Here is a 23484-nt window from a genome sequence, read left to right on the forward strand (position 1 = left end):
CCTCTCCTCCCCCTGCTTGCACATGCCCACGCTCTCTCTCAAGTAAATATGATTTAAATTTTTATCTAATTTTTCCTTTGTGGCAGTCCCTAAGCCTGCCTCTCTGGTTTTTCAGATTCAAGTACCATATCCTTGAAGGAACAGGCTTCTGTACAAACAAGGTACTCCTTTCCGGAGCTTTAGCTTCACTAGAAAATTTTGGTGAAAAGAAATTATGGAAGAGACTGCCAAACTCAAAACAACATTTGAGACAAAACAGAACTAGGAAGACCTACCCTGTTTGGGGCAGGACAGCTTCAAGCCACCTGTGCCCAACCTGCCCACCCTCCATGATTTTCACTATTAATACTTGGGGGAAAACAGAGAAGCCATGATTGCAGCAGTTTCCTGGGGATTCCTGACGATGAATCCAAACCATGCAACGTGCAAGTACCCCCAAATTACTATTGAATTACTTACACCTGGTTCAGGGCATGGTGACTTGTCTTTTTACAGCAATCTCAAGGCCCACTGTGGGCCAGTGTGATTCCAAGTCAGAGGTCAACACTCGATTCTCCATATGCCAAGTCAGAGCCACCACCTGTTTTTCTTTGCTTTTCTTAAATATTTTATTTCTTTATTCATGAGCAACACAGAGACAGAGGCAGAGACACAGGCAGAGAAGCAGACTCCATACAGGGAGCCGATGTGGGACTCGATCCCAGGACTCCAAGGTCATGACCTGAGCCGAAGGCAGACCCTCAACCCCTGAGCCACCCATAGGTCCTCCACCACCAGTATTTTTTACAGCCTTCACGATAAAAATGATCTTTACATTTTTCTATGATTGAAAAAGATCAAAAGAAGAATATTCATGACATGAAAATTATATGAAATTCAATTTCAGCTGCAAATAAAGTTTTATTGGGACATAGGCCAGAAACACATTCGTTTCTGCATTGTTAGGGGCCGCCTTCTTGCCATTAAGAGCAGAGTTAAGTAGTTTCCACAGAGACCATATGGCCTGAAATATTTACTCCTTGGCTCTTTACAGAAAATTGTAGCCATGCTCCCCACTATGGGATAACCCACAGCCTGGGTTATCTAAATTTAAGACATCAATCAAATTATTTTAATACTCCATTAACAAGAGTGTTCTAATAAGAGTTCTATTGTTCTGCTATCAGTGCATAAAAATACAGAGATTAGATTTCTTAATGTTAAGACTAACAAAAAGACAAGATACACAAAGAAAAGCAAGGGTTGTTGTGATACTTCTAAGTATCTCTTCCAAAGAAAATGGAAGACTTTTCAATGATACTCGCTGTTAGGTTTCCTTTTACATATCAGAAATCAAAATGCCCTGGTTTCAACCCCATGGTGACTGGACACTCCCACTTGATCAGCAATTTTCTTACAGAGAAGTTAATGATCAGTGTGTGCAAGTTCAGATTCTGACCTTATTTGTCAAACTGTCTGTGGTTCAATGTGCTGGGAAAACCGGCAAAAGGAAGGAAGCGTTCAGATATGTGTCTTCTGAAGCGTCATTCATCTTGAATTAATGAAGAACCCAGAACAGTTTTCTGGGCTTGCTTTATATTTATTTATTTATTTATTTATTTATTTATTTATTTAGTTTGTTTGTTTGTTTATTTATTTATTTATTTATTTATTTATTTCTGGGCTTGCTTTAAACAGAGGAAAGGTGTCTTTTTGAATTAGAAGTTGTGATTCTAATTTAGCCAAGTCTCTCACCTCCCTATTTAAGTCTGGAGAGTGTGGTATTTTTTCCTTGGGTCTTAACCAATCTTTTTAAAAAATCAGAACAATGGGATTTACAATTGTACCTTTGCCTTATCAGAGTCCTTCTCCACTTTTCTACTGATGTACCTACTGGGTGATGTTCACATGGGGTGTGCCCAAGGTTGTACATAATCCCAGAATCCACTGACGACAATGCAACCACACTCAGGCTCGTAGGATGGGAGTAAATACAAGAAAACCATAAATCCGGGCAGTCCTGGTGGCTCAGCGGTTTAGTGCCGCCTTCAGCCTAAGGTGTGATCCTGGAGACTCGGGATTGAGTCCCACATGGGGCTCCCTGCATGGAGCCTGCTTCTCCCTCTGCCTGTGTCTCTGCCTCTCTCTCTCTCTGTATGTCTCATGAACAAATAAATAAAATTTAAAAAAATAAAGAAAACCATAAATCCAGTCCTATGAGTATTTTAAGTCAACTCCAGTACATTTATGCCAGTTTTAGGACTTGTGAACAAGTTGGTTGAAACACATCTCACACACAACTAGTCACAAGACCTCAGTTGAACAAGAGCTGTGGCCTGAGAACACATTTAATTCGGGTTACATAGCCAAAACATTGGCTGCGCTGGCCCCTTGGCCTCCAGAGAGCATTCTCTGGGAGGCAGCAGCCGGAGTGGCAGCGAACTTGACTGTCATGGTACTTCTGTCGGGAGAGGCTCCTGGAGATTGAACATTAATAGCCTCTTGCAGCCTCACATTTGACTCCACTTCTGGGACACTTTGCCCCTTTGGATCCCATTGCCCATCAGTGCAGTGAGCTGTTCAGTCCCACTGGACGTGGGTACAGGTAAGAGATCACGCCTCCTCTGTATGTCATTTCCCATAAGCTGCCAAGTGTTCTCAGAAACCTCAGAAACAGCTGGTGTTTTGTGGCATCAGAATTACTTATTTCTGTACATGCCCCGCAGTATTTTCAAGAATGTGCTCATTTTCACTGGACGTGCATGGCTCTCTTCAAGGTCACACCTTCTCAGAATCGTTTCCCTCACGTATTTAGGACAGCAGGTATTTCAGGAATAAGCATTCATCAAAATCATTCAGTTGGAGTTTGATATAGAGTGCCTCCTTTTAACCAGTCTAAAAAATGGAGGGAAAAGTTCTGGTCAGTGGATCTAGGTCGAGAACATACCTACATCGCGGGGCACCTGGATGGCACAGTCGGTTAGGCAGCCCACTCTTGGTTTTGGCTCAGGTCATGATCTCAGGGGCCTGGGATCCAGCCCTCGCTGGGCTCTGTTCTTAGCCAGGAGTCTGCTTGAAATTCTCCCTGCATTCCCACAACTTGCACTCTCTCTCTCTCTCTCTCTCTCTCTCTAGTAAATAAATAAATCTTTTTTTTTTTTTAAAGAATACCTACATTTAAGGAGAAAATGAAATTTTCTAAGTCAACAGCACACTTTTAGACTTCTTCTCACTTATAATAACCGTAGTCTCATCAGACCTGAGCACAGGGCCCATCTGTTGGGTAGGCTGAGGAGTGTCAAATCGTGGTAATGACGTCAGGCAGGTTAGGATAGCTGCTGTGACTCTCCAGGGAACGTTCATTCCCCAGGGAGTTTGTAGGCTCAACTGCCAGAAAGGGGAACACAGTCCTAGTCCTGAAGTCAAAGCAAAACTCCCCTTGAATGTGAATTTGGTGGCTGTGTGTTCTGCACAAGCAAGACGTGTGCTCTGAATGCAAGGTTTGTTGCAAAAACCGAAATTTAATTGGTATCAATGATGTCTAGATAACACATTTCCCGTAATATAGAACTTACTTTCTGGAAGTGGCCTATGCTGCTTGGCGTTCACAAGCCTGACACTAAGGCTGCCCACAGGGTCTTAGCCATCTGATTGGATTTTTCTATTCTGTTTCTTGATCAAGACATCAAGCTTTGTGTTTTTTGCTATAAACAGATCTTCCATCATGATTTTTTTTAAGATCTTATTTATTTATTCATTTATTTGAGAGAGAGAGAGAGAGCACAAGCAAGGAGAGGGGCAGCCGGAGAGAGAAAAGCAGACTCCTGGCTGAGCAGGGAGCCTGAAGAACTCAGGGAAGCAACATGGGGCCCCGTCCCAGGACCCTAAGACCATGACCCCAGCCAAAGTCAGCCCCTCAACCCACTGAGCCACCCGGGCACCTCGCATCTTGATTTTGAACAACATTCCTTCTCTTGGTTTCCTTTTCTTTCTTTCTTTCTTTCTTTCCTTCTTTCTTTCTTTCTTTCTTTCTTCTCTCTCTCTCTCTCTCTTTTTTTTTTTTTTTTTGGTTTATTTTTTCTTAGTGTCTTAAATGCTTTATGCCAGTCATTTTTTTTTTTTCATTTTTCACTTTTAAATTTTTGGTTGCTTTTCCCACTTTATTTTCTTTAGTAATTGTATACCTTCAATTTATAATGTGAATACGCTCATGTTTGCAAACATTCTTTTTCCAAAGAAGTGATAGGATTTGATGGATTTCCTTGGCATGTCAGAAACTGACTTAGCAACATGTTTCTTTAAAAATCTACCTTTGATTACAGTGGATTTTTTCATGTCATACATATAGTTTCTACTTTTTTCAGCTTTATTTATCATCTACATAGAATAAAATTTAATAATTTTGAGTACATATTCAGAAGAGTTTTGACAAATGTGCAATCCCCATAACCACTACCAAAATCAACATACAGAACACCCATAAGGACTCCCTGCCCCTCTGCTATTAATCGTCTCGGCCTCCCGCCCCCCATGCCCTCAGTCGCTGAAAGGCCTACTCATCTTTCTCTCACTGGGCCTACCTTTTTAAAATTTCATATAAATGAAGTCATCTTGTGTGCATTCTTTTGTCTTTGGCTGCTTCCACTCAGCAAAATGCTTTTGAGATTTGTCTGTGGCCAGTGGCTTGTTTCTTTTCACTGTTACATGTATTTGTAGTTTATTCCTTGTTGTGAAATAGTTTTCCATGGAACAAGTCTACCACAAGTTGTTGATCAGTTTACTAACTGATGGACATTTGGGTTGCTTTCATTTGTTGACTATTACAAACAAGCTCCTATGAACATATCACTCAAGCCTTTGTACGAATATACATTTTTGTTTTCTTGGGTAGATAACCAGGAGAGGGATTGCTGAATCGTACGATAAATGTATATTCAATTTTTCAAAGGAACTGCAAAGAGTTTTTCAAAGTGGCTCGACCACTTTGCATTCCCACTAGCAGCGTATAAGCATTTCGATTGTTTTACATAATCACCAAAACTTGATACTGTGTTATCAATATTTTAAATTTTAGTTCCTGTAGTGGTGATTGATGTGACTTTAATTTGTATTAGCCTCATGAATAATGTTTATTTTATCTAAAAAGACTGTTGGTTTTATTCATTTTTCTTTTCCTGTTGTCCATTTTCTGATTTCTATTCTTTTTTCTGTTTTACCTTGGTTTACTTTGATCTTATTCTTAACTGTTTTATTTTAACAGAGAATGAAGGCATCAATCCTTAATGTGATTGCTTAATGTGAAAGCTCTTAGGTCATTCATTTTATTTATGTATTTACTTTTTTAAGTGATCTCTATGTCCAATGTGGGGCTCAAACTCATGACCTGGTGATCAAGAGTCATATGTTCTAACAAGAGCCAGTCCTCTTTCATCGTAAATCTTTCTTCTCTTGTAATATAAGCATTTAGTATTATAAATTTCTCATCAAACTCTAATTTAGCTGCATTACATACAATTGCTATGTTGTGGGATTTTTGTTTTTGCCTTTGTTTTAGATTTTATTTACTTATTTGAGAGAGAAAGCACGAGTTTGGGGAGGGGGCAGAGGGAGAGAGAGAAGCACGCTCCCCGCTGAACAGGCAATGCTATGGGGATATGCAGCTCCATCCCAGGGCCCTGGGATCATGATCTAAGCCAAAGGCAAACACTCAACCCACTGAGACACTCATGCACCCCAACTATGTTGGGTTTTTACTTTTATTGATTTCAACATATTTTCTTTTTACCTTGGGTTATTTGGAAGTATGTTGTTTAATCTAACTGTTTGAGAATTATCTACATATTTAGAAAACTACTGCTTTCTTGTATCCTTGCTTTTTGGCCAGACACCGTTTTGTTTTTGTTTTTCTTTTTAAATTTTCAGTACTATTAAATTTATTGAGATTTATTTTAAACCTAAAATCTGATGTATCTTGAATGTTTCATGTACAGTGGAAAAAAAAAATGTGAATTCTGCTGCTGTTTCTGGATGGACCACTCTGTTTATGTCAATTAGGTCAAGTTGACTAACGATTCTGGTAGTTTCTGTTTACTACTGCAACCCAAGTATGGTCAGTTGTCTATAAATATTTTTTGCGTGAATGAAGGAATACATGATCTGTATTGTAACTATGTTGTTTTTAATCCCCCACTCGGAGTTCTAAAGTGGCCTGGCTGAGGAATAATCTCAAAGCTGATCAGTGCATCTATCTCCCTAGCATCCAGACTGTCACATCTGAGCAGTAGGTTGAAAGGCCACTGGGCCTCCATGGCCTCCCTTTACGTCAGTTCTAGACCTATTACTGCAAAGTTTGCTGTGTACACAGTTTTCCTGGTTACCTAAACTTCAAGAGATTGTCGATCATTTCTTTGTACATGAAACCTACCTTTCATTATTGTTCTGAAGGAAAACATCCAGAAGAAAAGAACTTACATCTATGTAAAGAGAGTCAGTGCAAATCTGATTTTCAAGGCAGGCAGCTGAGGACGGGCGAGGGAGAGGGCCAAAGGGAAGGGAGAGATCGCAGCAGTGAAATTTTTATGACCTAAGTGCATTCTTTAGTGATTACAATTTTTTAATGTACTCTCTCTTTACAGAGTGTTTGTTTCTTTGCATGAATCTTTTAAAAGAGATGTCACTCGTGTTCGTGGCCCAGGAATAAAAATGGCAGTCCCTGAAATCAAGGTTATCAGTCTTTTTAGAATAACCTCACAATCCCCACCACCACCAAAAATTGTATTCCATGCTTCTTTCTTTTTTTTTTTTTCCATGCTTATTTCTTTTAAAACTTCAGGCAAATAAACATTAATTTTATTTTGAGACTTTTACAACACCCCTTGAAATTAATATGTATACACTGCCTGCTAAAAAAACAAAAAAACAAAACAAAACAAAACAAAACAAAAAACAGGATTTCAGGATTGGGATTGAATTGTTTGGTAACTGTGACACCTATTAGCTAGAGTTGTAATTTGTATAGCCTCCAACAGTGGTGAGAGCATGCTATTTTCCTAAATTAATGCATTGGAGTCCACATAAAATTTGTGCGCTATTAATGTCCAGCTCTGCTTCCTGTCATTTCAGTCCTTTTTCTTCTTTTTCTTTAATTCCCTCCAAGGAAACCTTGATGGAAATCAAGTCTGGCCAGTTTTGTTAGTTCTTGCCTCAAGTATAAGTGCTATCTTTAAAATCAGAGCTCTGCTTGCTAGTCTGAAGTGCTTCTAATTAGGCCAAAACATGTCTTAGCCTGAGAAATTTCTCTGCATAATTTTAAGTTTTAATATGTAAGAAAGCTGGCCAAAAGAATATTATATGTGGATTTTTGGGGGTTAAACCTATTGAAACCAATTTAACACAATTTGCTATAAAAACTTCCCTCTAGCCTCTGAAATATTTTAATTAGATACTGCTTGGAGTATGCAAACATTAACTTGACATATTCTTGTCTTTAGCTCATGGTCTCCTACATTTTCCCTCTGACTATTTTTTTTCTTGTGTTACTCCCACAAAGGGATTCTTTGTGGCTTATTTTTAGATAATCAGGAAGGATGATGCTACTCTGGTATGAAGGAGAATCATTCTGAATCCAACGAGAACAGCTTAGTTTTGAGAGCCTGAGAAGGAGGCCTTTAGTCACAGCTCTGGGGACCATCCCTGACTGCACTGTGGGAGCAGTTACTGGATGAAGTGGCACGTGCAAGGCCTTAGTCTGAGCCACTGTTCCCCTGGTGTGCAGGGTAAGGGGTGGAGGGAGAGGGAGAGGGAGAGAATCCCCAGTAGACTCCCCACTGAGCACGGCGCCCTATGCGGGGCTCCATCTCCCGACCCTGAGATCATAACCTGAGCCAAAATCAAGAGTCAGATACTTAGTCAACTGCGCCACCCAGGCAGCCCCAAGCCATGACCCTCCTGATGCCAAGAGGAAGAAACACACACTTCCCCTGAAAGGTGGTTATAAATCCTGGTACAGGGCTACAGGAATATGAATCCTCTCTGTCCCTATACCTTGGGATTAAGTTGGGTTGTTCCTAGATCGAACCTTGAGTCCCCAGTGCCAGCCTGCTTTGGAAAAACCATTCACTGTATTATAAGCGTGCTTCTGAGGTTGCATCGGGCCCTTAGCTGGTTGTAGGGTAGAAAAGGACCCCGTCCTCAGAGGCAGTGAGTGCAGCCCTGTGCTGGGACACTCTGCTTGCCCAGTGGTGCATGTAGTACAGCCTGCAGAAGTGTGTATGTGGCTGCCCAGCTGCTACATCTATGACTTGCCCCTAGGATCACTCTTGGCAGGAAATAGTCTGTCCTGAATGTTTGGATGGTGATAGCTAGAACGACCCAGGGGTTACAAGACCAGTAAGCCTGGTAATTGTCACAAGTGCTGCAGAAAAAGGCCATAAGGTGTGGACAGAAACCATGGCTGCTGTTTCTTTTTTTTTTTTTCCCCTTTTAATATTTTTTATCTATTTATTCATGAGAGACACAGAGAGAGAGGCAGAGACACAGACAGAGGGAGAAACAAGCTCCATGCAGGGAGCCTGACGTGGGACTCGATTCCAGGACCCCGGGGTCACAGCCTGGGCCGAAGGCAGATGCTCAACCACTGAGCCCCCCGGGTGCCCCATGTCTGCTGTTTCTTCTTTTTTTTTTTTGTCTGCTGTTTCTTATGTTTGGTCTCTTCGCTTCTATTTCCCTTCCCCGGGAAGGGCTTCCCTTGTCAATCCATTGAGAATGGAGTCCCATTTTTTTCTTCTTACAAGTGACATGTATTGTATTTGTGTGTTTATTTTGTTTATTGCCTACCTTTTCAGCTATGCTTGTGAGGTGTTCACCAACACACCCGCATCACGTAGCTACTACTTGACACAGAGTTGGCATTTAGTAAACATTCCAAGGAAGGAATGTCTTTAGCAACCTCCGACAGCAGCAAGGGGATGAGAGGTAGGAAGGCCATCCAAGATAACAAGAAGAGAGGGTGGACAGCAGCCCTTGATCGGAGGGACACAATCAATATGATTTTCCATACTGCAGGGGCTTTCCTCGACTCTCACCCTTTAACAGATAAGAGAAGTTGGACACTTGATGACTCATTGTTTGTAGCTAACATTCACTGAGAAGGTCAGTGCCAGGCACTGTGCGTAGTGTTTTGTTTACACACAGTAGGTCATCCAACCTGAACAACAAGTACTCTGTGAAGTCAGTGTAATTATTATTCCAGTTCACAAATACGAAAGAGGAGACTTATGTATGGGGGTGATGATATTAGTTATACAACATGATAAATGACAAAGTCAGGACTTGAACTCAGGTCGGTTTGATCCCAACTATCCAACTCTCAAACATTATTTTTCCCCACTCTTATTTTTTTTAAAGGTTTTATTTATTTATTCATGAGAGACATGGAGAGAGAGGCAGAGACACAGGCAGAGGGAGAAACAGGCTCCACGCAGGGAGCCCTATGTGGGACTTGATCCCAGGACCCTGGATCACGCCCTGAGCCAAAGGCAGATGCTCAACCGCTGAGCCACCCAGGCATATTTTTCCCCACTCTTAAACATTATTAAACAGATAATTTTATCTTGATAATTTTATCTTTATTAAATTAAATTAATAAATAAATCTTTATTAATTAAAAAGATAATTTTATCTTTATCTTGAACATGGTGGGGCCCAAAGAGGTGCAAAGTGTGCGCACCTATCACATACTCCCCTAACCTTGGTCTCTTGGTCCAACCTACACTTGGTCTATCAGACGGTGGAGGATTTCCAATTTTGCCTGTGTCCTAATCTAGTAAATCACCATCTCCGTATTCCATTATTTCATTTTGTTTCCTTGGGGCTTACTCTTCACACTGTGGGCAGACAGCTATTTACCTCATGGTTTCCACATCCTTGGTTGGATCTAGGCTGTTTCTCACCCTCAGCAAGGGAAGAGGGGGCTTGTCATCTAGCTCAACAGCAAAAATGCTGTCTCTGGTGGGATTTCTTTTCCTCAAGGTTTTAATGATGCCTTAAAACGGCAATCTTGTGAGCCTTTTTTTTTTTTTTTTTTTTTAGTTTTCCTGTTTGTTTTTTTTTTTCTTAAAGATTATATTTATTTATTTGAGAGAGAGAAAGAGCATGCACATGCAGGCAGGGGGTGGAAGGAGCAGAGGGACAGGGAGAAGCAGACTCCCCACCTGAGCATGAGCCCCAGGCAGGGCTCGATCCCAGGACCCTAAAATCATGACCTGAGTGAAAAGCAGATGCTTAACCACTTAACTGACTGAGCCACCCAGGCACCTCACCTTCCTCAGTTTGGAGACTGCTGTCATTGGTGTCCCAGAGCCCTGGCAGCTTGGGAATGTCAGCCACTCCCAGAAAAAAAGCATAGGCAACTGCTCCTTGAAACTAATATCAGAATTTTTTTTTAAGTGTCTATTAAAGTTTCTCACCAAAAAAAATAAAAAAATAAAAAATAAATAAAGTTTCTCACCCCAGGTGATCAAAAACATTTTCAAGACCAATTTTATAGTATCTATACTACAGATTGCCTTGCCGGGTTAAAAATTACGATAATTATTTAAGATATATGTAGTATTTCAATGCACGCAAATTGCAGTATAACTTCCAATTCATCATATAAACACATGTGTTCAAAGCCTAGGTGAAAGGGAAGAAATAAAGATGCACGAGTTGACTCCAAGAGGTTAAAAATATAATTGTAATTATTTAGCAAGACAGATACGGTGGGATATCTTGGTCTTTTTATAAAATCCTAAAACCCCTACATAAACCAGCCTAACAACAACCTGCTACCAGCGACAGGTGCCTTCCCTTCCTTGTCTCTGCTGCTGAGAGGGAGGGAGCTCACAGCTCGCATCTGCAAGAACAGGGCGGGACGTGCAGAGGAACACTGCACAGTTATTAGTTTCCCTCCTCTGTCCCTCCCTCTCCTGACCCAGCTCAATTTTGCAGAAGAAAAAAAATTGAGGCAAGTTAATCTGTGGCTTTTCCAGATCTAAATGTGGGGTAACACAGAGACCTACAATCCAGCGATGCTCTAAATATTTTGTGATCCTGTCCACTGCGTCCGTATGGCTGAAGACAGGCTCAAGGTTAAGCTGCATTTTATTTTGCGAACTTGTGAAAGTTGCACAAAACACATTCGTGTATTTTAATTATCCTTGATTATTATCCATGCTAGGTGGAAAGTATTTAAAAATCACAAAAACATTTCTGCCTGCATCTTGAGGCTTATACCACCAAACATTAAGAATGGTTCATCCATCATGAGCTTGTTCAGGGAAAAAAAAAAAAAAAAAGTATTAAAATGTTTTGTGCTGCAGTTTAAAAGTCCATCATGTCACCCTTCTTATAGTGTGTTTGGTCTTTATACCTTCATAGTGGGCAGTACAGATAAAAGTGTCACTTGAGATCAAATTCTTCTACTACCTACCAGAAACAGGGAGTCTGAGCAAGGCTAAGCAGTTTATTTCAATCCAGCAAACATTTATCAAAAGCCTAAGACCCACCTAGGTCCTAAAGGCAGAGAGTACAAAAAGTAGCAGAATCTTTTTTTTTTTTCCTATTTTTTAAAACATTTTATTTTTTTTTTAAATATTTTATTTATTTATTCAGGGGCAGATGCCCAACCGCTGAGCCGCCCAGACGTCCCAACATTTTATTATATTTAATTGAGAGCAAGATCACGAGCAGCGGGGAAGGGCAGAGGGCAGGGTGAGGAGCGGACTCTCTGCTGGGCAGGGAGCCTGATGCCAGGCTCCATCCCAGGACCCCAGGATCTTAACCTACTGAGCCACCCAGGTGCCCAAGTAGTAGAATCCTAATAGGGAGATGAGACGATACACAGATGGCCACATCATAGAGTAGGGCAGTGATTAAACGAGGACATTTGCAGCTGGAGGAGAGGAAGTGGGAAATACTTGAGAAATGGGGACAGAAGGTGGTATATATCATTTCAGTTACAAATTACTCTAGATCCGGACACCTGGGTGGCTCAGCCTTTGGCCCAAGCCGTGATCCCAGGGTCCTTGGATCGAGTCCCACGTCGGGCTCCCTGCATGGAGCCTGCTTCTCCCTCTGCCTGTGTCTCTACCTCTGTCTCTCTCTCTGTGTGTCTCTCATGAATAAAAAATCTTAAAAAAAAAAAAAAAGGATGGCTCTAGACCAAGACCTCCTCCAATGTGACACAGCTGAATCAAGGTTCACTGGTTTCTGTTTTGGCCCCTGCTTCTCTCCCACTTGCATCTTCTTCTTCCATCCCCCTTCCCTTGCCCAAAGAAGAAAGAAATGGAAGGAAAATAATTTTCTTTCTCTTCCAATGCAAACTTTATTGTGTTGTCTAGGGCAGATATGGTAGAGGAAGATACTCATGGGATGAGGCATATGGTACGCTGTGAGAAAGCGATGCAAAACTTTCCAGATTGCAAAGGGATAACTCACAGGAATGAAAACATTAGAGAGGGAGCATCTGAAGAAGAGGAAAAGACAGGATGTGCGTGTGGTGCCAGTTTACCGTAGTCACGGTGTTATGAAAGGATCGTCCAAAAGACCTTGTTTTATTTATTTAATCAAGTAATCACACTCTCTCGACACTTGGATGGCAAGAGCAGAAATAAAGGTATTCGTGAAGTCAGACTTGCTATTGCCAGGAAGAAGTAAGGAATGCCAGTTTTAATCTCTGCTACCTGTGTAAGTCCTAAGGGGAAGATGAGCTCATGAGCGCACATATAGATCATCACAAAGCCGAATTAAAATACATTAAATATGGAAGTCGGATATAAGGCCCTCAGGGTTATGCAATATAAAAAGAATAGCTGAAGAACAACCTGAAGCTTTAAAAGGTGGAAACCCAAGATCCTCACTGGCTGGGGAAAACAGTTAACTACTCACTCATCAAGGAAAACACCTTATATATATCACTTGGGATTTGCAACCCCTAGCACTCCAACTGATCTAAATGAATGTAAATTTAGGAGGAGGGACTTGTTTTATCCTCGCATTTGTGGTCTCCACAGCCTCTGGACGGACCTGACAGGCTTCTATAATTTACCTAAATTGGATTAAGCTGAAATAGAGAGGGAAGGCTTCCCAAATCATCTATTGAAGTCTTCTTCAAAGGGTAAGTCTCATTTATTCAGCATTTTTTAAAAATGGTATAGTTACCTAGCAAAGTATATGCTATTGCTAAACAGCTGAATGTTTATTTTAATATTTCATTTTTGGGTAACAAGTGGCTTCAGCAGTACTGGGATCGGTACGATGAATGACGGATATGCTCCCCTCCCCTGTACACCAGGAAGTTTCACGTTCAGGGAGTGAGCCTTGCAACAAACCCTGGGTGTGTTCTTGAGTTGGCATCACCAAGGAACTTCAATGGGGAGCAAAGTAAAAACAAAAGACTTTAAGATAGAACAAAATAGATACCGGTGTAAAGCAAGAAATATGTAAATTCATACAAAGGAATAAAAATCAAAAGAATACTGAGATTATGGAAAGTATTAAAAGCTGAGAAGCAGGTATAGGAAGATTTATTTGCAAAGACATCACCTCAAGGGCCATAAGGTAGACAAGGGATTTTATGTAGGAATGAGGGGGAGATTGTTCTCAAAAATAACCCAAGATGATAGAAAAGAGGTATTTGGCTATAAGGGAAAAAAAAAGTCCACATAGACCTTTCTTTTGCAGGTAAAGACTACTCAAAAAAAGAGTAAACAGTAAACATTTTGGAATCATGAAGAAAACATTGACAGTGCATAGGTGTACATTATTAAAATTTCAGGAATGTTCATTTACTGTAATAAGTAACATGAGTAAAATAAGGGAGACAAATCTAGAAAGAAAGAAATAACTGGGTTGTTTGTATGTTTGTTTGTTTTTTTCTTATAACCTCAGAAATGGACTCTCAACATGCTGAGTTCATGTTGAGAGTTCAGGGAGATTAGCTGATCTCTAATCAACTAATGATTGAGAGTTCAGGGAGATTAATTGATTCTTGGCGGGTGTGGTTAGGCTCACAGGTGAACTCCTCCTGGAGAAGCAGAAATATAGCAAGAGAACTAATTCTACCTGAAAGCCAAATGGGCCTCCATTATTGAAAGAGAAATCCTCTCATTCTATTCAAAACAAACAAACAAAAAAACACCTTAAATTCTGGAGTACTCCACATCTGGCAAACGGAGTTAGCAACGAAGCCCAGTGCTGGAATGTCTTGCGTGTCTTAGCTGCAAAGACTCACTAACAAGGCAGCAAGTTAAGGTCTAGCACAGTTTTTTCAGAAACTAATTCTGGCTTAATTTAAAAGTAAATAAACTAATTTCAGGCTATAATTTTGGAATAAAAAAAGGAATTAAGAATTAAAAAAAAAAAAAAGAATTTAAGACCTTGTTCTGTGCTTTTCTTCCACATAGAGAAACTAAAAAGGGAGAAGAAAAACCCTTTACAGAAAAAGTACGCAGCCCATTTTTGGATTCTTTGGCATAAAGAACTGGTCACCAGAGTCTAATTCTACTAACAGTTGGATTTCAGTCTGCTCCTTTAGGTTCCATGTTATATAAGGAGAACAGCTCGTATCTGTATGTTCTTTAGGTAATTCCATGTTGAGGGCCTGTTGTACCAAAAACATTTTTATGCTTGCTTGTTATTCCTCGAATAACAGAAATATTATTAGCCAATGTGCCTTTAAAGCTTAAAAGATCTGTAAATGTAATTCAGTACCCAAGTTTTACATTTTTTTTTTTTTGGTCTTGTTATTATTTGACATTTCAGTCGTCGTTTTCAGGGACCTCATTTTGTATTTAGCTGGGTACATTTTGTTTTTTTCTGCAGGTATTTGAATCCATTCATGACAGTGTAGATGCTTAGACGTGCTTTGGAAAAGTATGTGATGTGCATGTAAAAAAAATTTTTTTTTAATCTCATGTGCACCTATTTGGGAGGATGCCTAACACACTGAGCTCCCATTCTGTGCCACTCAAAAAAGATAAGCAATCAGCTTCTGCCCTCAGGGAGATTACCATCTATTGTAGCTGATTTAATTTACCTCATCTGTTTTCTTCATGGTTTGAAAGAATAATTAAGCTCTGCATATGCTGAGTAAGCACCTTGCCTGAGCAGTGGTGAGATAAAGTGATTTTGTAGACAGATAGACCTGGGCTTGAACCTCGGCACTTAGTACTTCTGATCCTGGAAGTCTGAGAGTTCACTTTTAAGACAGGAATGCTAATTTTTAGCTGACAGGAGTTTCATGGGGTTAAATGTAATAATGTTTATAAGATGCAGACCATAGAGATAAGCCGTAAATTCTTAGAGCCCCGGCACGCCATGGATATTATTTAAATGACGTGGTCAGCTTTAGCAATTCTGTAATGGTCTGCATTAATTTCTATCTAGTATCATTTTAAAATAATAAAATAACTGAAAATAAGTTCATAAATGCAGTCAGGTTCTAACTTGGCAGTACTTTGGGTGGTGAAAGAGGCAGCAATTTCCTTGTTAACAATTCGAGAGACAAAAAAAAAAAAAAATTGAGAGACAACCTAGGAATGCCAGAGCTTGAAGCTCAGGAGCCTTGCAAGCCTCGGTCCTTCCACACTGTCCTCATCAGTCTCAGCCTCTGCAGTTCGAGCCCATCTGCCAGGGCTGAGAAGTGTCCAGAGGGAGGAGAACAGAAAAATGGATTTGTGGTGTTTTTACAAAGCCTAAGGGTGGGAGGTGGGGAGGGGGGGACACTAAGGAGATAGGGATTGGTTTTGCCAGGATTCTATAAAAAAAGAAGAGCACATAAATGATACCAAGAGACTGACTAGAAGTAGATGTTGGTGTTTCTCAGCCTCCTGCTCCCAATGCACAGGATCCATTTTGTGGTTTTTCACAGGAAGAGCACAAGGCAAGTCCAAGCACGGGCCCACCTCTCATACCTGGACAGCACTTGTGCCCTCAGCCCTCTCTCCTCTCCCATTCTGTTGAACCGTGTGGAACAATAAAGAAACTACCCTTGAGACCAACCTTGAATTCTCCACCTAAGACCCAGATGGGCCGTGAACTCTGTCCACCTCATCACTCCTTGTAACCGTCTCCCTCAAAAAAGGGTCACGGCACTTCCTATAAAGAGTAGGAGATGGAAGGGCCTCCCTACTCAAGAAATCCCACAATTGAACTGAAGGCCGTAAGCCCTGCAGCTTATTTGGAGTTTTTCTCATTGTTGAATTCCTCTCCTCTCTCCACATTCCCCACCTAAGAAGGGAGGGAAGGTTAAAAGGAACAGTTTGAAAAAAGAAAAAAAAAAAAGACTGGAAAAATGACCAAACTGTCTCATTTTTTAATTTTTAATAAATGTTTTAGAAAGATTTTATTTATTCATGAGACACACAGAGAAGCAGAGACACAGGCAGAGGGAGAAGCAGGCTCCATGCAGGGAGCCCGATGCTGGACTCGATCCCAGGACCCTGGGATCATGCCCCGAAGGCAGATGCTCAACCTCTGAGCCACCCGGGCGTCCCATTATCTCATTTTTTTTATTTAAGTAATCTCTACACCCAACCCACCGAGCTCTAACTCCCCACCCCAAGATCAAGAGCCATGTCTTCCTCCCACTGAGCCATCTGGGCAGGTGCCCTATTGTTCTAGTTATGTTGGGTGAATATAACACAATTTATTCTTCCCTGTTGATAATTGTTTTTGTTGTTTAGTTATTTAAGTAATAAGTCTGCCTTAAGATCCCCCTGTGCATTTTTTTAAAAGATTTTGTGTTTAAGCAATCGCTACACACAACATGAGGCTTGAACTTCAAACCCCAAGACTGAGTAGCATGCGTTCTCCATTTCCTCCAGGCCCTTCTCTGTGGAAATGGTGACTAGGACTGTGAGGAGAGTTTCCAAGACCCAGTTAACCTTGCCCCATTTTAGTTTTTCAACTTACTTTGGCATTGGAATTGAAAGGAAAATAAAAATCCTCTGTTGTCTAAATTTGAGGGGGATGGGGAACTGAGACAGATGGACAGACATAAAGGGAGGACAGGAGGGTGGGTGGAAGGAGAGAAGGGAGGAAGAAAATGGGTAGGCATGACCTTTACCTCGTAATTCTCATTTTATAGAGGAATCTGATCATCTTAATTTGCAGTAACTAAGTAACTAACACTTACACGGCTACATGATTCCTTACTTCACTCTTGGAAATACTCCATGTCCTCTGGAAAGGTTTAAAGAGCTTTGTCACATCCCTTTAAGAAGTGATGAAAACAGTGTCAAATACGAGTTTCAGAGCCACCATCGTCACCAAGGAGCGTAGTTGACTTTCCAGTGTTTTTTTCCTAAAAGTTGTTTTTCTTTTTTTAAACTTCATGAAGAATCCAAACTCCTGAACCAGTCGGAGGGAGACTGAGGAAGACGACGAACCGCCTCTGGAAGTACGCACCGCTCCATGCACCGCTCTATGCACCGTTGCAGGCAGGCTTTATTGCTGCCTCTAACCCTTTGATTCCTTATTGCCCCTCCCTAGATTTTTCTCCTTTCGTTGTTACTTAATTTGCTTCCTCCAATGTGGGAGGCCATGAGCATCAGACCTTCAAGTGTGTTCCTTTAAGCTCTAGGATCTACATTAATAAACTATCTAGGCAATTACCTAACCTGTCCCTTTTCCAAAAATTTGATATATAGATCATTTAAGAAACTGGCCAGTTACAACAATCAGTGCATGGTAATTAGGGACTTATTTAGTCAACCGTGTATTTCAGAGATTTTCAGTTCTATCACGAAGATTAAGAATAGTTTTTTAGGATGGGGCACCTGGGTGGCTCAGTCGGTTAAGCTTCTGACTCTTGATTTCGACTCAGGTCATGACCTCTGGGTCATGAGACCTAGGCCTACATGGTGCTCCAAATGGGGCATGGAAGCTGCTTCAGATTCTTTGTCTCCTTCCCCCTCTGCCCCTCCCCTGCAGGCTCTGGTGTACACTGGCTTTCTTTCTCCCTCAAAAAAAGAAAAGAACAAACAAAAAAACAAAAAAAACCCTGGCTGGCTCAGTTGGTGGAGCACATGACTCTTGATCTCGGGGTCATGAGTTCGAGCCACAGGTTGGATGTAGAGATTACTTAAAATCTTAAAGAGTTTTTTATTGTGTGTTTTTCATTTCAGGAATGTTGGTTTATTTTTAATTGTGTTGTTTAGTTATGGGGCAATAAACACATTCTTTGTAACGACATCAATTCGTATTTGAAACCAGATGATAATTATTTTCAATTAAGTTCGTGCCAAATGAAGTTTGGGAGGCTTCATGATAAATTCTATCAACCCACAGAACTTCTGAAGGGTAGTCTCGTGGCATTGTAGAATAAATTGCAAATGATATCAAAATAGTGACAAGTGGCTGTGCAAACAGCAAGCCAAGTTTCCGGCAACCCTTTAATCAAAAAAGTTAATCTAAGAAAAAAATGCAAAAGACTTCTCGATCTCCCATTTTTAACAATCATAGGTGGAAGTTTAAAATATTTGTGATTTCTTTCTTTTTTTTTTCCCCCTGTAACATTTAGGGCTGGGATGAGCGAAGCTTCTATGATGAGTGTTTTACCTCACACTCCTGGGCTGGAAGTAGTTTTATTTAAAGGAAGAATGGAAAGTATATAGGCCAAAGTTGAGAGAGAAAAGATAAATATTTGGGTTGAAGGGCAGTGGCCATAGAAATGCCTTAGATAATAAGTATATAAAAGGCTTGGCATTTATTACTGTGCTTGGAAGGATAGTCTGGAGGCTCCTGAGTTTTCTTGCAAACCACATCAGCAGCAGCTCCATCTGGGAAAGAGTTCTCTGCCCTAACCCACATTCCAAGGCCAACTCTCAGGCTTTCCTTAAAAGGTGCCTTGAATTAAGCTGCCAGGAAATAACCCTTTGTTAGCTCGGTGGTTCTGGGCTCAAAGAAGGCTGAAGGATACAAATATAAAATGTGATTTTTTTTTTTTTAAACCACTCTAGCTAGAGCTGGTTTTGAATTCCTATGATAGTGTTGAATTTGCTCAAGATTCTTTTTTTTAAGATTCTCATTCAGCCTTTACAATTGGCTCAATGTTTGGGATAAGGGGAAACCTGTTGATACAGCTCTTTGAAGTGCTGTGGGTTTCAAAACAACTCTAGAAAGCCCGCATTCCTGCGGTGAGGCCAGGCCGGGGTGGGCGGAAGGCCTGGCCAGTCATTCAGAGGAGGAGAAAGGGACCGAACTTACCTCCCAACAGGTGAAGTTAAGCAAGTCCTGTAAGTGGATTGATTTGTTATAGAAACCAAAGTTCTGTTCGCGGGACCATAAACAACACCCCCTCACCTAGTACCTTCTATTTCTCCACCCCACCCTCAAAGGCCCCCAGCTCCCTGCTGGGGAAGGCGGCCTTTCTTGTTGCAAGTGCCTTTCTTCCTCCTGATGATTGCTATTTTTTTTTCTTTCTTTTTAGCTCAAAAGGAGATTTTTCCCCCCTTTTTTTTGGTCTTGCTTGTGTGCCTTTTCTTTTTTTTTTTTTTTCTTTTGTGTGTGTGCCTTTTCTAATACATTGTTTCTCTCTTCCTTTGTTACTCGTTGCTCCTTCACATCTTAAAAACAAACCTGAGCTTTGTATCCAAACAAAATAAATGCATGCTCTCGAAAATTATAAAGGAATCGTACAGCTGTCCTCCGTGATTATGTTCTTTGAGCATCAAAGATTTTGAAAGTGCTTAGAAATGTCTGTTTTAACAAAAGCCACCCTAAAACTTCTTACAGAAGCCCATCTTTGTGAAGTCTCTGATTTTTGCTTTTCCGGGTGGTTTACAGAAATACCGAGTGTGTCTCAGAAATACCTGTGCATGTTTCAGCGGAGTTGGAAGTTCGACAAGTGAAAGCTCTAGGCTGATCTTTCATTTGCGGTTAAATCTGGCCATTTATGCAGAGGAGTGGTTTTTGAGAAGGAAATCTTCCTGCAGAGGTAGAGGTATAATAAGCATTATTCAGGGCAACAACTTAACTGGAAAAAGGATGACAGGTGAGGGTTGTGGGAGCAAGGGAGATGGGGGCTGATGTTTTGAAAGCTCTTAGAATTGGGAATTTTGTGAGTGTTGTCAGACTCTTGGGGGAGGTAGAGAGAGGCCTTCCAGGGTGTGTCTTCACCTGCTCCGAACTCCCTTTCTCCCTCCTGCCCCTGCGTCCAGGCCCTTCGCATCCACGGGCCATGCTCCCGAGCTGAGCTGCTGGCAGCCTCCAGCTGGGGCCCTGGGCTGCTCTGACTCATGCACACTTTTATCCCGTGAGATCATTCACCCCAGGAGTCATGGCATTAATTTTCCAGGAGGCCAGCTGACCAGGGATGAAGTTAAAGGACTTGAAATAGCCTGGGGACCCAGCAGGAGCTTGAGAACTAGTCGGTGGATCAGAGTCTTCAGCTGTTTCCCTCATCCAGTTAGGCCTCCCGCCTGACCTTGGGGGAGCAGGCTCGCTTTTTTGTTCGTGTTGCAGTTATAACCCCGACTTTTATTTATTTATTTTTTAATTTTTATTTATTTGTGATAATCACAGAGAGAGAGAGAGAGAGAGGCAGAGACATAGGCAGAGGGAGAAGCAGGCTCCATGCACCGGGAGCCCGACGTGGGATTCGATCCCGGGTCTCCAGGATCGCGCCCTGGGCCAAAGGCAGGCGCCAAATGCTGCGCCACCCAGGGATCCCCTAACCCCGACTTTTAAAATACCCAGTGGACGTTGCCAAAGTTAATAAGCCTGCCTTCATCTACCTAATCATTCCAAGCCCTCCAAACCCTTTGTAGCTGTATTTCCCATACACCCTTCACATTTTGCTTATGGGAACTAGGAAGGCGGGTTGCTCCAGGCCCCCTGCACCCCCTAATAAGAGCAGGGCAGGGTGTTGAGCTTCACCTGTCACATTGCCATCAGGGATGCTTTTGCTGCTCCAGAAACATTTCTAAAATAAAGACCAAAAATCCACATTAAAAAGATATCCGGAAAAAAAAATAAAATAAAAAAATAAAAATAAAAAAAAATAAAAAGATATCCAGTTAAAAAAAAAAAGCCTAAGCTTTAGACAAATCCCACTAATAAGCCATTCCACCTCTAGCAAACCGTGAGATCCCAGTCATTTGGGGGTTTTTCGGTGAAGGGCAGTTGACCCACATGGTGTCTGCTGGTTTTCAGGTGTGCAGCATCTGATGGCTTCCACCCCATGTCGGTTCTTGGAGTTGTTGCCTGAATCACAAATGAAAGAGGGGTGCCCGGGGTGCCCGCCTTCCCTCGGGGCGCACACTGATACCACCTGCTGGTGCCACTGCCCCAGGGGGCCGGTGGTGGGGGCTCGAGGGGAGGGCAGCTCACCCTGGACTCTGGGCACCTGATTCGGGGAGTCCAGGGTGCTGGGAGGCCAGCATTCTGCATTCTCAGCAAGTCACAGGTGGCAAGACCACGGCTGCTCTCCAATGTTATCACCTGGGCAGTTGTGTTATGTTGTTGTTTTTTAAGATTTTATGTATTTGTTCATGAGAGACACACAGAGAGAGGCAGAGACATAGGCAGAGGGAGACGCAGGCTCCCTGCAGGGAGCCTAATGCAGGACTCGATCCCAGAACCCTGGGTTCAGGCCCTGAGCCAGAGGCAGACGGTCGCTCAACCACCGAGCCACCCAGCCCCTCCCCCCCCCCCCCCCCCCCCCGGGGAATTGTTTAAAGCTCCAAATCTTTGGGTTTTGCCTATCCCCCCTACATGCTTCTCCCCTCCCCCCCCATTCCTCTCAAGTTTCTCATCGAATTGGCCTTGAGTTACAGCCAGAGTATGGGGACTTTTTAAAGCTCCAAGTACTTCTAATATTTAGACAAGTTTAAGAACCTCTAGATCTTGTTTTTAATCAGTTGCTACTTGGAAATCCATTCACTTATTTGTATCAGCCGCCTGGTCCCTGTCGGCATTTGGTTTTCTGAATTAGATGCTCTGTCCTCTTTTTGAGGCCATCACATCAGTCTTTCAGGTATTTAACACATTTTAAAAATTCTTCTTGCACTTGTCTTGCTCTAAGCCCCATACACATTTATTTGTGACTCCTAAGGCAATGACCACATTCTGACTTATAATTTTATGTGTGCTTATCTTAACCTCCCTCGTTGATAAACTACCTGGAGGCAGACACTGTCTCCCCTCTTTTATCTTTCTCTGTGGTTTCCCAACCGGTGCCCCCACACGGTGCCCTGAGCATGCATTTCTTCATTGAAGGAGCACTCAAGGCTTTGCAGAGAGCTGGTATTCCAGATACGATCCCTCCCCCATGTAGGAGCTGACCAGTCAAATGAGGGAGACCGATATGCACACATGATTTACAAAAACAAATGTTAAGTATTCAGCCAAGACAAGACAAATCTAAACTATTAACAGATTGGAAAGAAGGTCTTTTTTGAGGAAAGGATTGAGATCGGAAGAATATGTAACTCAGTGGGGGTGGGAAGCGAGGGTGAAGAGCATCCAAGATAGAGGAAACTAGCATTTGCGTAACTTTAGAAAGAAATTTAATTTTTTTCAATCAAAAATCTTCCTACCCCCTATCCTCCATCTACCCAGGTCCCCAGGTGCCAACAATTATTAGTTTCTTGTGTATCCTTTAAAAATATCATTAAATCGTTTTTTAAAAAGAGAACTATGAGAGCATTGAGAAAGAGAAGCAAGACTGGAGTCTAGGAAATCAGTCCTAGGGAAATAAAAAGCAAGTGAAGGGTCAGGGAAATTTAAATAGTTGATCTGTGTAGCAACATAGTCTCTTTAGGCATGTTCGACAAATGCATACTAAACACTGAATTTCCATCTCTCTTTTCCCCCCTAAACAATGTGTTCTTTATCTCTTTTCATTACAGAGATACCTTTTCTTTTTCCTAAGGAAAAAACTTGCTTTAAGGCTGAGCATTATCCTATTATGTAGCTGTATTAACTGGTATGTCCCCAATATTTCGGTTGCTTGCAGTATTTTACTGTTGCAAACAATGCCACAATGAGTAATTTTGAACCTTGAACATTTTTCACATATGTAAGATTGTTTTCCAGAAGAGAAATTGCTGAGTCACGAGCATATGAATTTGTAATTTTGAGACTTAGATTGCCTTCCAAAAGTATTTTCTCATTTTACATTCTCACCGGAAATACATGAGAGCCCCTTTCTCGACTGCATCCTCAATAGTGTGTTATCAACCTTTTGGATATTTGTTTAGTGCTACTAGGTGCAAAAAAATATATCTTAATACTTTTAATTTGGACCTTATTATAAGGGAAGCTGAATATCTTCTGATATGTTTTAGAGACTTATTTTTTCTGTAAACTTCATGTATTTTTCTTTTTCAAGATTTTACTTTTAAGTAATCTCCACACCCAATGTGGGGCTTGACTTCTATAGACTGAGCCAGCCAGGCACCCCTAAACTTCCTGTTTTCATACTTTTTTGCCCAGTTTTATATTGAGTTGTTGGTGACTTTC

At 41.5% G+C, this 23484-nt stretch overlaps 1 protein-coding gene across 2 annotated transcripts in view; it reads left to right on the forward strand.

Moving 5' to 3' along the window:
* The window catches only part of SLC39A10 (solute carrier family 39 member 10), a 136464-nt gene that overhangs the window by 13764 nt on the left and 99216 nt on the right, over positions 1 to 23484 (forward strand). The window contains exon 2 of one of the 2 annotated variants that reach the window (XM_025442054.3): positions 13032 to 13135. The exons of the other annotated variant lie outside the window; for it this stretch is intronic. The gene's annotated coding sequence lies outside the window, so the exon portion shown is untranslated. The remainder of the gene's footprint in view (positions 1 to 13031; positions 13136 to 23484) is intronic. 2 annotated transcript variants of the gene reach the window in all.

This window comes from Canis lupus, chromosome 37, assembly GCF_003254725.2.
Source record: "Canis lupus dingo isolate Sandy chromosome 37, ASM325472v2, whole genome shotgun sequence".
Classification (NCBI taxonomy): Eukaryota; Metazoa; Chordata; class Mammalia; order Carnivora; family Canidae; genus Canis; species Canis lupus.